At 26.8% G+C, this 11,492-nt stretch overlaps 1 long non-coding RNA gene across 1 annotated transcript in view; it reads right to left on the bottom strand.

Moving 5' to 3' along the window:
* Positions 1–963: 963 nt before the first annotated feature.
* LOC126278646 (uncharacterized) overlaps positions 964–11,492 on the bottom strand; it is a 159,224-nt gene continuing 148,695 nt past the window's right edge. Inside the window, exon 2 of the long non-coding RNA XR_007550758.1 lies at positions 964–1,046. This is a non-coding gene — a long non-coding RNA (uncharacterized LOC126278646). The remainder of the gene's footprint in view (positions 1,047–11,492) is intronic.

Here is an 11,492-nt window from a genome sequence, read left to right as displayed (position 1 = left end):
CTTAATTTATTTGTTTGTATATCTCCGTTATCAGAGAATCTTTTTAGAGTTATAATTCTCAAGATTTATAATTATAAAATATTTCAGGTCAAGGTGCAGCTTATAGTTAAGAGGAGGTGGGTTACAATAGATTTTTGTTTATAACGGATTTGATAGTGAAATACTGTTAATGAAGGTGGATTTGATAGTAATTTAATTTATTTAATTTAACTGATATTGGCTCTGAGATGTGTACACATCGCCCGTCGCTCTCATTATTGATTATTCTATTTTATTTTAAAGTAGCTTCAATTTAGATGAGATAAGTCGTAACATAGTAGATGTACTGGAAAGTGTATCTAGGAAGAGTTTCAAGATATAACTTATTAGTAAAGTGTTTCATTTACACTGAAAATTTTTCTGTGCAAATCAGGATATCTTGATTATTTATTTTATTATATTTATTTTTTGTTTATTTAATTATTTAATATAAATAATTTTATTGTATTTTTGTCTTAGTATATTTTATAGAATTGATTTTTTAAATTATAGTTTATTGGTAATGTAAGTGTTTTATGAAATATTATTTTAAATTTTTTTAAGTAGATTTTATTTATTGTACCTTTTGTATCAGGGTTTATCAAAATTTTAGTATTTATTTTACTTGTCTCGATTTGGGTTGATTTATAAATAATTTATAGTTAATGTATCATAATTATTATTAAATTATTTATAGAAATGAGATGTTAATCGTTTCCCAAGATATCTAGTTTCTTAAGAAAAAATTTAATTTTTTAAAGTTATTTGTTTTTATTTAATTTTTTAAGTAAAAATATTAACTTATTTATTCTTTAAGGGATAAGCTTTGAAGTTAATAACCTATAATTTATTTTATAGAAATATAATAGTAAGCTTTAAACCAGCTGTCTTTAAGATTACGTTTTAGTTCATTATTTTTTATTTTGATTTTATAAATAATTTAGGTTTTTTATTAAGATTATTAATTTAATTTTAAAATTTTTGTAATAATGATAGAATTAGTATATTTATTTGTATGAAATTTTTACCTTTACTTATTATAAGGAACTAGGCAAAATTGATTTCCGCCTGTTTATCAAAAACATGTCCTCTTGTTTATATTTTGAGGTCTGGCCTGCTCACTGAGCGTATTTTTAAAGAGCCGCGGTATTTTGACCATGCAAAGGTAGCATAGTCATTAGTCTCTTAATTAGTGGCTGGAATGAATGGCTTGACGAGAAATCAACTGTCTCTTAATAAATTTTTGAATTTAACTTTTGAGTCAAAAGGCTTAAATTCTTCTTTAGGACGAGAAGACCCTATAGAGCTTGACATTTTACTTTTATATAGTTTTTTGTTTGTCTTTCTATATTTAATGATGATGTTTTGTTGGGGTGACATGAAGAATAGATAAACTCTTCATTATTATATCATTTATTTATGTTTGTTATTTTGATCCATAATTTATGATCATAAGATTAAGTTACCTTAGGGATAACAGCGTAATTGTTTTTGAGAGCTCATATCGACAAAGCAGATTGCGACCTCGATGTTGGATTAAGAAAAATTTTGGGTGCAGGAGCCCAATGATTAGGTCTGTTCGACCTTTAAATTCTTACATGATCTGAGTTCAGACCGGCGTGAGCCAGGTCGGTTTCTATCCTAAGATTGTTAATCCATATTAGTACGAAAGGACCATATGGTTAAAATATTTTTTGTTATATTGATTAATATTAATTTATTTACTATTTTGACAGATTAATGTGTTGAATTTAGAATTCATTTATGTAGATTTTTTCTACAAATAGTATTGATACTTTATGATTTATTTATATTTATTTTGAATTTTCTTTTATTGGTTATTTGTGTTTTAATTAGTGTTGCCTTTTTAACTTTATTAGAGCGTAAGGTTTTAGGTTATATTCAGATTCGAAAGGGTCCAAATAAGGTAGGTTTTGTTGGAATTCCTCAGCCATTTAGAGATGCTATTAAGTTAATTTGTAAGGAGCAGCCAATTCCTATTATATCTAATTACCTACTTTATTATTTTTCCCCTGTTTTTAATTTAATGATTTCTTTAGCCGTTTGAGTAATTTTTCCTTATTTAACTTATATGTGTTCTTTTTCTTATGGATTTTTATTTTTTTATGTTGTACTAGATTAGGTGTTTATACTGTTATAATTGCTGGTTGATCTTCTAATTCAAATTATTCATTATTAGGTTCTCTTCGTTCTGTTGCTCAAACAATTTCTTATGAAGTTAGTTTAGCTTTAATTTTATTGTCTTTAATTATTTTAATTGGTAGTTTTAATATGTTTGACTTTATAAAGTATCAGCCTTATTGTTGATTTATTATTATTTCTTTTCCTTTAGCTTTAGCTTGTTTTGCTTCTTGCTTAGCTGAAACTAATCGTACTCCTTTTGATTTTGCTGAAGGGCAATCTGAGTTAGTTTCAGGATTTAATATTGAGTATGGTGCGGGTGGTTTTACTTTAATTTTTTTAGCTGAATATACTAGAATTGTCTTCATAAGAATGTTATTGGCTTTAATTTTTTTGGGCGGTGATTTTTATTCTTTTATATTTTTTATTAAGCTTGCTATTATATCTTTTGGTTTTATTTGGGTTCGTGGAACATTACCACGGTTCCGTTATGATAAATTAATGTACTTAGCTTGAAAAAGTTTTTTACCTTTATCTTTGAATTTTTTTATTTTCTTTGTTGGTTTAAAGATTTTATTTATCTCATTTGTTTAGTGAAATTTTTTGAGAAAAGTTAATAGAAGAGTTAAACTTCTAATTTTATGTTTTCAAAACATATGCTTTTCCTAAGCTAATTAACTTTATTCCTTAATTAATTTATCTCATGCATTTGCGACATGGACATTAATTAAGAAATATGTGAAGTAAATAATTCTTAAGATTTGACCTGTTATAATATAAGGTTCTTCAACAGGTCGTTTACCAATTCACGTTAGTAAGCATACAACAACTACTATAATTCAGAATAAAATTTGATTAATAGGGTAAAATTGAATGCCTCGGAATGGTGTTTTATTATAAAATGGTAAAATTATTAAGATTCTAATTGATAAAAATAATGCAATAACACCTCCTAACTTATTAGGGATAGATCGTAGAATTGCATATGCAAATAGGAAATATCATTCTGGTTGAATGTGAACTGGTGTTACTAATGGGTTGGCAGGTACAAAGTTATCTGGATCTCCTAATAGGTAAGGATTAATTAAACATAGTATAATTAATAATGATGTTATTATTACAAATGTAATAGAATCCTTAAAGCCAAAGTATGGATGGAATGGAATTTTTTCAATATCTCCATTTAGTCCAAGAGGATCATTAGATCCTGTTTGGTGAAGAAAAAATAAATGAATTGCTGCTATAGCAGCAATAATAAATGGTAATACAAAATGGAATGTGAAGAATCGATTTAATGTTGCATTATCAACAGCGAATCCTCCTCATACTCATTGGACTAAATCTGTTCCTAAGTATGGGATTGCTGATAATAAATTAGTAATTACTGTTGCACCTCAAAAAGATATTTGGCCTCAGGGTAAGACATATCCTATAAATGCAGTTGCTATAACTAAAAATAAAATCACTGTACCAATTATTCAGGTATGTATATATATATAAGATCCATAGTAAATTCCCCGTCCTACATGTAAGTAAATACAAATAAAAAATATAGATGCTCCATTTGCGTGTAAGGTTCGGATAATTCGACCATTATTTACGTCTCGGCAGATGTGTACTACACTACTGAATGCTATTTCAATATTTGATGTATAATGTATAGCTAAAAATAGTCCAGTTACGATTTGAATTACCAAACATAACCCTAATAGGGATCCAAAATTTCATCAAAATGAAATATTTGTTGGGGCAGGTAAGTCAATTAAAGAGTTATTAATAATTTTAATTAAAGGATGTCTTAATCGTAAGGGTTTATTCATTAGTAATTATCTTATTTTACGAATAGGTCCCTGATTAATATTGGTGATTTTAACAACTGCTAGTAGTGCTAAAAATAAATAAATTATTATTATTATTGTAATAATGAATGTTGGTCTATTATATAATTTTTCTAAAGATATTGTTATTTCTTGATAATTGATTGAATTATCAATATTTATAGTTTCGGTGTTTTTGAAAAAGTCTATAAATATAGATATATCTAGAATAATTAATATTAATATGATAAATACTCACATTATTAATGTAATAATTATAGTGATTGATTTAGGCTGAAATATTTCGTTAGATGCAATTCTTGTAATGTAAATAAATAATACTAGTATACCACCAAGAAATGTTAAAAATAAAATATATGATAATCAATATCTTTCTATTATTGTTCCTGTTATTAATCCAACTAGGAAGGTTTGAAGGATAATAAAAAGCATTATTGATATTGGGTGTCTTAATTTAATAAAATTAATATTTATTACATTTGATAATGATATAATTATTATTTTGATCATTTCAGGGGTTAGTTTATTTAAAATACCGGTTTTGGGGACCGATGATGGAAGCTTTTCCACCTCTGAAGTTTTAAAAGTGGGGGCTGGACTTATTTCCGGTTTACAAGACCGGCGTTTTTTTTTAAACTATTAAAACTAATGTTTATATTCTCTATTTTTACTTCTTTATTGATTTATTTTGCTGGTGTTTATGTTTTTTCTTCTAAACGTAAACATTTATTAATGGTTCTTTTGAGATTAGAATATATTGTTCTTTCTTTATTTATGTTAGTTATTGTTTTTCTTATTGAGTTTGATTATGATTATTTTTTTCCTGTTATTTTTTTAGTTTTTTCTGTTTGTGAGGGTGCTTTAGGTCTTTCTATTTTAGTTTCAATAATTCGTTCTCATGGTAATGATTTTTTTAATTCTTTTGGTTTATCTTTATGTTAAAGTATTTATTTATAACTATTTTTTTGATCCCTCTTTGTTTATTAAATAATTGTTGATGGTTGGTTCACTCTTTAATGTTTCTGTCGGGTTTTGTTTTTATAATTTGTGTTTATTCATATGCTGATTTGAATATAATTAGATATTATTTTGGTATTGATTATTTTTCTTTTAGTTTAATTTTACTTAGTTTTTGGATTTGTTCTTTAATAATCACTGCTAGAGGTTCAGTTTATTTAAGTTCATATCATTCTAATTTTTTTGTTTTTATGGTTTTGATTTTAATAATTATGCTTTATTGTTCATTTGCTAGATTAAGTCTTCTTTCTTTTTATATTTTTTTTGAGGCTAGATTAGTTCCTACTTTACTTTTAATTTTGGGTTGGGGTTATCAACCTGAGCGTTTGCAGGCTGGTGTTTATTTAATTTTTTATACTTTGGTTGCTAGATTACCTTTATTATTAGTTTTATTTAAGGTTTATGATTTTTCTAATACTTTATATTTTCCTTTATTGGTTGATTTTGGTTCTTATTATTTTATGTTTTATGTATTTATAATTTTGGCTTTTTTAGTTAAGATACCTATGTTTTTGGTTCATTTATGACTTCCTAAGGCTCATGTAGAGGCCCCTATTTCAGGTAGAATAATTCTTGCTGGTGATTTATTAAAGTTAGGTGGTTATGGTATTTTTCGTGTTATAAAGGTTATTTCTTATTTGGGTTTAAAGTTTAATTATTTTTGATTGTCTTTAGGTTTATCTGGGGGTGTTATTGTAAGATTTATTTGTTTTCGTCAGGTTGATTTAAAGTCTTTAATTGCATATTCTTCTGTTGCTCATATAAGAATGGTTATTGGTGGATTGATGACTATGAATTGATGAGGTTGTGTAGGTTCTCTTTCTCTAATGGTTGGTCATGGTTTATGTTCTTCTGGTTTATTTTGTTTATCTAATATTATTTATGAACGTTTAGGTAGACGAAGATTATTAATTAACAAGGGTATAATTAATTTGATGCCAAGAATGGCTTTATGATGATTTCTTTTAAGATCATCAAATATGGCTGCTCCTCCTTCTTTAAATTTGGTAGGTGAAATTAGATTATTAAATAGAATTATATCTTGATCTTCTTTTAGATTCTTTGCTTTGATTTTTTTATCTTTTTTTAGAGCTGTTTATACTTTGTATATATATTCTTATTCTCAGCATGGGAATTATTATTCTGGTGTTTATACTTGTTCTCTTGGTTATTTTCGTGAATATCATCTTTTACTTTTACATTGATTGCCTTTAAATATTCTCTGTTTAAAGGGTGAATATTTCTTTGTTTAGTTTGCTTAAGTATTTTAATTAAAAATATTGTTTTGTGGAATCAATGATATGAAGTATTTCATCTTAGGCCGTGAATTTATTTTCTATTTGTTCTTTGAGTTTTTTTCTTTGTTTATTTCGAGAACTATAATTTTTATTTTAGGTATTTATTATTTAATAATTGATTATAGAGTTTTTGTTGAGTGAGAGCTTTTCAATTTAAATGGTTCTATAGTTGTTATAACTTTAATTTTGGATTGAATATCTCTTATTTTTATATCTTTTGTTATATATATTTCTTCTTTGGTTATTTATTATAGAGAGGATTATATATCTGGTGAAAAGAATATAAATCGTTTTATTATTATTGTTTTAATATTTATTCTTTCTATAGGTTTTTTAATTATTAGTCCTAATTTAATTAGAATTTTATTAGGTTGAGATGGTTTAGGTTTAGTTTCTTATTGTTTAGTTATTTATTATCAAAATGTAAAATCTTATAGTGCTGGTATATTAACTGCACTTTCTAATCGTATTGGTGATGTTGCTATTTTAATTTCTATTGCATGAATGTTAAATTTTGGTGGTTGAAATTATATTTATTATTATGATTTTATTTCTAATTCTTTTGAAATAAAGCTCATTACTATATTAATTGTTTTAGCAGCTATAACTAAGAGAGCTCAGATTCCTTTCTCTTCATGACTTCCTGCTGCTATAGCAGCTCCTACTCCTGTTTCTGCTTTAGTTCATTCTTCTACTCTTGTTACTGCTGGTGTTTATTTATTAATTCGTTTTAGACCAATATTGGATACTTATAATTGTGGTTGATTTTTACTTTTAATTGGTTGTATAACTATATTTAAGGCTGGATTGGGCGCTAATTTTGAGTTTGATTTAAAGAAGATTATTGCTCTTTCTACTTTAAGACAACTTGGTTTAATAATAAGAATTTTGGCTATAGGTTATCCAAAGCTTGCATTTTTTCATTTATTGGCTCATGCTTTATTTAAGGCATTATTATTTATATGTGCAGGTTCAATAATTCATAATTTGAAGGATTCTCAGGATATTCGTTTTATAGGATCAATTGTTAATTTCATACCTTTAACTTCAGTTTGTTTTAATGTTTCTAGTTTATCTTTGTGTGGAATACCTTTTTTAGCGGGATTTTATTCAAAGGATTTAATTCTTGAGATGGTTTGTTTAAGATGAATTAATTGTTTAATTTTTTTTCTTTATTTTTTTTCTACTGGTTTAACTGCTTCTTATTCTTTTCGTTTGTTTTATTATTCAATATCTGGTGATAATAATTTTTATTCTAGATTTTCTTTTGATGATAAGGGTTATTATATTTCATTTGGAATAATTGGTCTATTGTTTGTTGCTGTTTTTGGTGGTAGTCTTTTATCTTGATTAATTTTTCCTATTCCTCATGTGATTGCTTTACCTTATTATTTAAAGTTTTTAACTATTACAGTTGTTATTTTAGGTGCTTATTTCTAATTTTGATTTTTCTCATAATTTATTTTCTTTAAGTATACTTTCTTTTGTTAGATTTGCTGGTTCTATATGATTTATACCTTTTCTTTCAACTAAGTTTATTAGATATATTCCTTTAAAAATAGGTTATTATTCATCTAAGTCATTTGATTATGGTTGAGGTGAATTACTTGGTGGTCAAGGTTTATATAGATTATTTATTTATTTAATTGGTTATATTCAAGGTTGATATGATTCTAATTTCAAGATTTATCTTTTAACTTTTATTTTTTGAATATTTATTTTGGTAATATTGTTTTTCGTTTACTTAAATAGCTTATAATTAGAGCGTGACACTGAAGATGTTAAGGAAGTATTTTTACTTTTAAGTATTTATAAATATAGATATATTATTTTTACAGTGAAAATGTAATGTTTTATTTAAACTATATAAATTTTAGAAATGTTAACGGAGTTTAACCGCTAATATAAAAAGTTAGCAGCTTTCATATTGGCTTTACATTTCCTTAATTGGAACTATTATAGTTCAATTATATTATTAACAGTAATACGCCTCTTTTTGGCTTCAATTAATAAGAATAAGGGTAGTACATACCAATCTTCCAGGTCGAAACTGACTGCAATATTTCGCTTCTTATTCTATTTAAAGTTGATTGATAATATCAATACTTTTTGAATGCAACCCAAATGTTATATTTAACTACAACCCTTTATTCTGCTCATTGTAATGCTCCTTGGTTTCATTCATGGTATAGTCCTCCTAATAGAACTAGAATAAAAAATATTGTTGATACTGTTCAGATTATAATGTCTGAAGTTTTAAAAATAATTACAATTGGTAGAATTAGTGCAATTTCTACATCAAAAATTAAAAAGATTACTGCGATTAGGAAGAATCGTATTGAGAATGGTATTCGTGCTGATCTTTTTGGATCAAACCCACATTCAAATGGTGATCTTTTTTCTCGATCATTAATTAATTTTTTTGATAGTGTTGTTGCCAGGATTATAACAATTATTGGAATAATAAATCTAATGAAAACTCTTGTTGATAGAATTAGAATTGTTTTTCTTGATTTATATCAAGCTTTCTGATTGGAAGTCAAATGTACTATTTATACTAGAAAAACAATTATCTACCTCATCAATAAATAGAGATATATAAGAATAATCATACTACGTCTACGAAGTGTCAGTATCATGCTGCTGCTTCAAATCCAAAGTGATGTCTTGGTGAAAATTGATTTATTGAGTGTCGAAGTAGACATGTTGATAAAAAGATTGTTCCAATAATTACGTGTAAACCATGGAATCCTGTTGCAACAAAGAATGTTGATCCATAAACTGCATCTGCAATGGTAAAAGGTGCTTCTCAATATTCATATGCTTGAAGTATTGTAAAGTATAGTCCTAATAACACTGTGAAGAATAATCCTTGTAGTGCTTGAGTATGATTAGATTCCATTAAACTATGATGTGCTCATGTTACTGTTACTCCTGATGCTAAAAGAATAGCTGTATTAAGTAATGGAATTTGTATAGGGTCATAGGGTTGAATTCCTATTGGAGGTCATAGTATTCCTAGTTCAATTGTTGGTGCTAATCTTCTTCTAAAGAATGCTCAAAAAAGAGAAACGAAAAATAATACCTCTGATGCAATAAATAAAATTATTCCTCATCGTAATCCAATTGATACAAATCCTGTATGTAATCCTTGATATGTTCCTTCTCGTACTACATCTCGTCATCATTGAATTATAGTTAGTAGGGTAATTCCAAATCCAATTATGAATAAGTTAATATTAAATAGGTGGAATCATTTTGCTAGTCCTGATACTAGGACTATTGCTCCAATTGCTCCTGTTAATGGTCAAGGTCTATAGTCTACTAAGTGGAATGGGTGGTTTGAGTGAGTTGTTAACATAGGTTTAATATACTTCTCTAGAATATAGAGTTCTTAGAATTGAGAAAACATAGGCTTGAATTATTGCTACTGCTGATTCTAGAATTAATAGAAGTATTTGTCCTATAATTAGTAATGAGATTAAGTTTATTGCTATAGATGGTCCTGTGTTTCCTAATAAGGTTAATAATAAGTGTCCTGCAATTATATTTGCTGCCAACCGTACTGCTAATGTACCTGGTCGAATAACATTACTAATTGTTTCAATTAGTACTATAAATGATATTAATGCAGGCGGTGTACCTTGTGGTACAAGGTGTGTAAATATATGATTAGTATGGTTAATTCATCCAAATAATATAAATCTTAGCCATATAGGTAGGGCAATTGCAAATGTTAATGCTAAATGTCTTGTTCTAGTAAAAATATAAGGGAATAATCCTATGAAATTGTTAAATAATATTATAATAAAAATTGAGATGAAAATGAATGTTGTTCCATTAAATGGTTTTGGTCCAAGAAGTGTTTTAAATTCATTATGTAAGGTTAAATTTAGTTTATTTCAGATAATGTTAATTCGTGATGGTGTAAGTCAAAATAGTGATGGGATTAATAATAGTCCTAGAAATGTTCTAGTTCAATTTAATGATAAATTAAAGATGTTAGTTGATGGGTCAAATGTTGAGAATAGATTTGTTATCATTTTCAATTTAAGTTTTTTATTTCAATTGTTCCTTTTTCTGCTCTTTTAATAAGGTTAGGTTTAAATGAGAAGAAGTTTATTTGATTAAACAAGATTAATGTAGCTGAAAATATAATGAATAGTGAGAATCATATAAGAGGGGATATTTGAGGGATTTGGATATAATTTCCCCATCAGAAGTAGTCGTTAATTTACTATTATTTGGTTTAAGAGACCATTACTTACTTTCAGTCATCTGATGAATTTCAAGGTGTACTAATTTTTTTTAGTTACTTTAGATTGACACTCTAATGTTATTTATTTGAACTAACTCCTTAAATTATCTTAGATAATCACTTAATAAATAAATTTACTGAAGTTCTTTCAATTACAATTGGTATAAATCTGTGGTTTGCTCCACAGATTTCTGAGCATTGTCCAAAGAATAATCCAGGTCGATTTATTGTGAATGTTCCTTGATTTAACCGACCTGGCGTTGCATCAATTTTAACCCCTAATGCAGGAACTGCTCATGAGTGTAGAACATCTGATGCTCTTGTTAATACTCGTACTTCTGTATTTATTGGTAGGATTGTTCGGTTATCTACATCTAGTAGTCGGAATCCATCATTTTCTAGGTCTTGTTCTGGTGTTATATAAGTGTCAAATTCTACGTCTATGAAGTTTGAATATTCATATCTTCAATATCATTGTCGTCCAATGGTTTTAATTGTAATTATTGCATCTACTGAATCATCAAGTAAATATAATAGTCGTAATGATGGAAGGGCAATAAAAATTAATGTAATTGCTGGTAAAGCTGTTCAGATTGTTTCAATTAAATGTCCATGAAGTATATTACGGTTAGTATAGGCAATAAATAATATATAACTTAGGGCATAACCTACAATTACTGTAATTAATAATAATACGACCATAGTATGATCATGAAGGAATGATAATTGCTCCATTAATGGTGAAGCTCCATCTTGAAGAGATAAATTTGATCATGTTGCCATTAATAAATATTTTCTAATAAAAGGTCAAACCTTTATTTGTAGAGCTTAAATCTACTGCACTAATCTGCCATATTAGAATCTAGAGATTAATGGTAATTCTGAGTAACTATGTTCTGCAGGAGGGTTATTTTGTAGTCA

The sequence above is a fragment of the Schistocerca gregaria genome, chromosome 6 (assembly GCF_023897955.1).
Source record: "Schistocerca gregaria isolate iqSchGreg1 chromosome 6, iqSchGreg1.2, whole genome shotgun sequence".
In the NCBI taxonomy this organism is placed as follows: Eukaryota; Metazoa; Arthropoda; class Insecta; order Orthoptera; family Acrididae; genus Schistocerca; species Schistocerca gregaria.
Note: the sequence above shows the minus strand (reverse complement) of the source record. Positions and strands in the feature narration are given on the sequence as shown.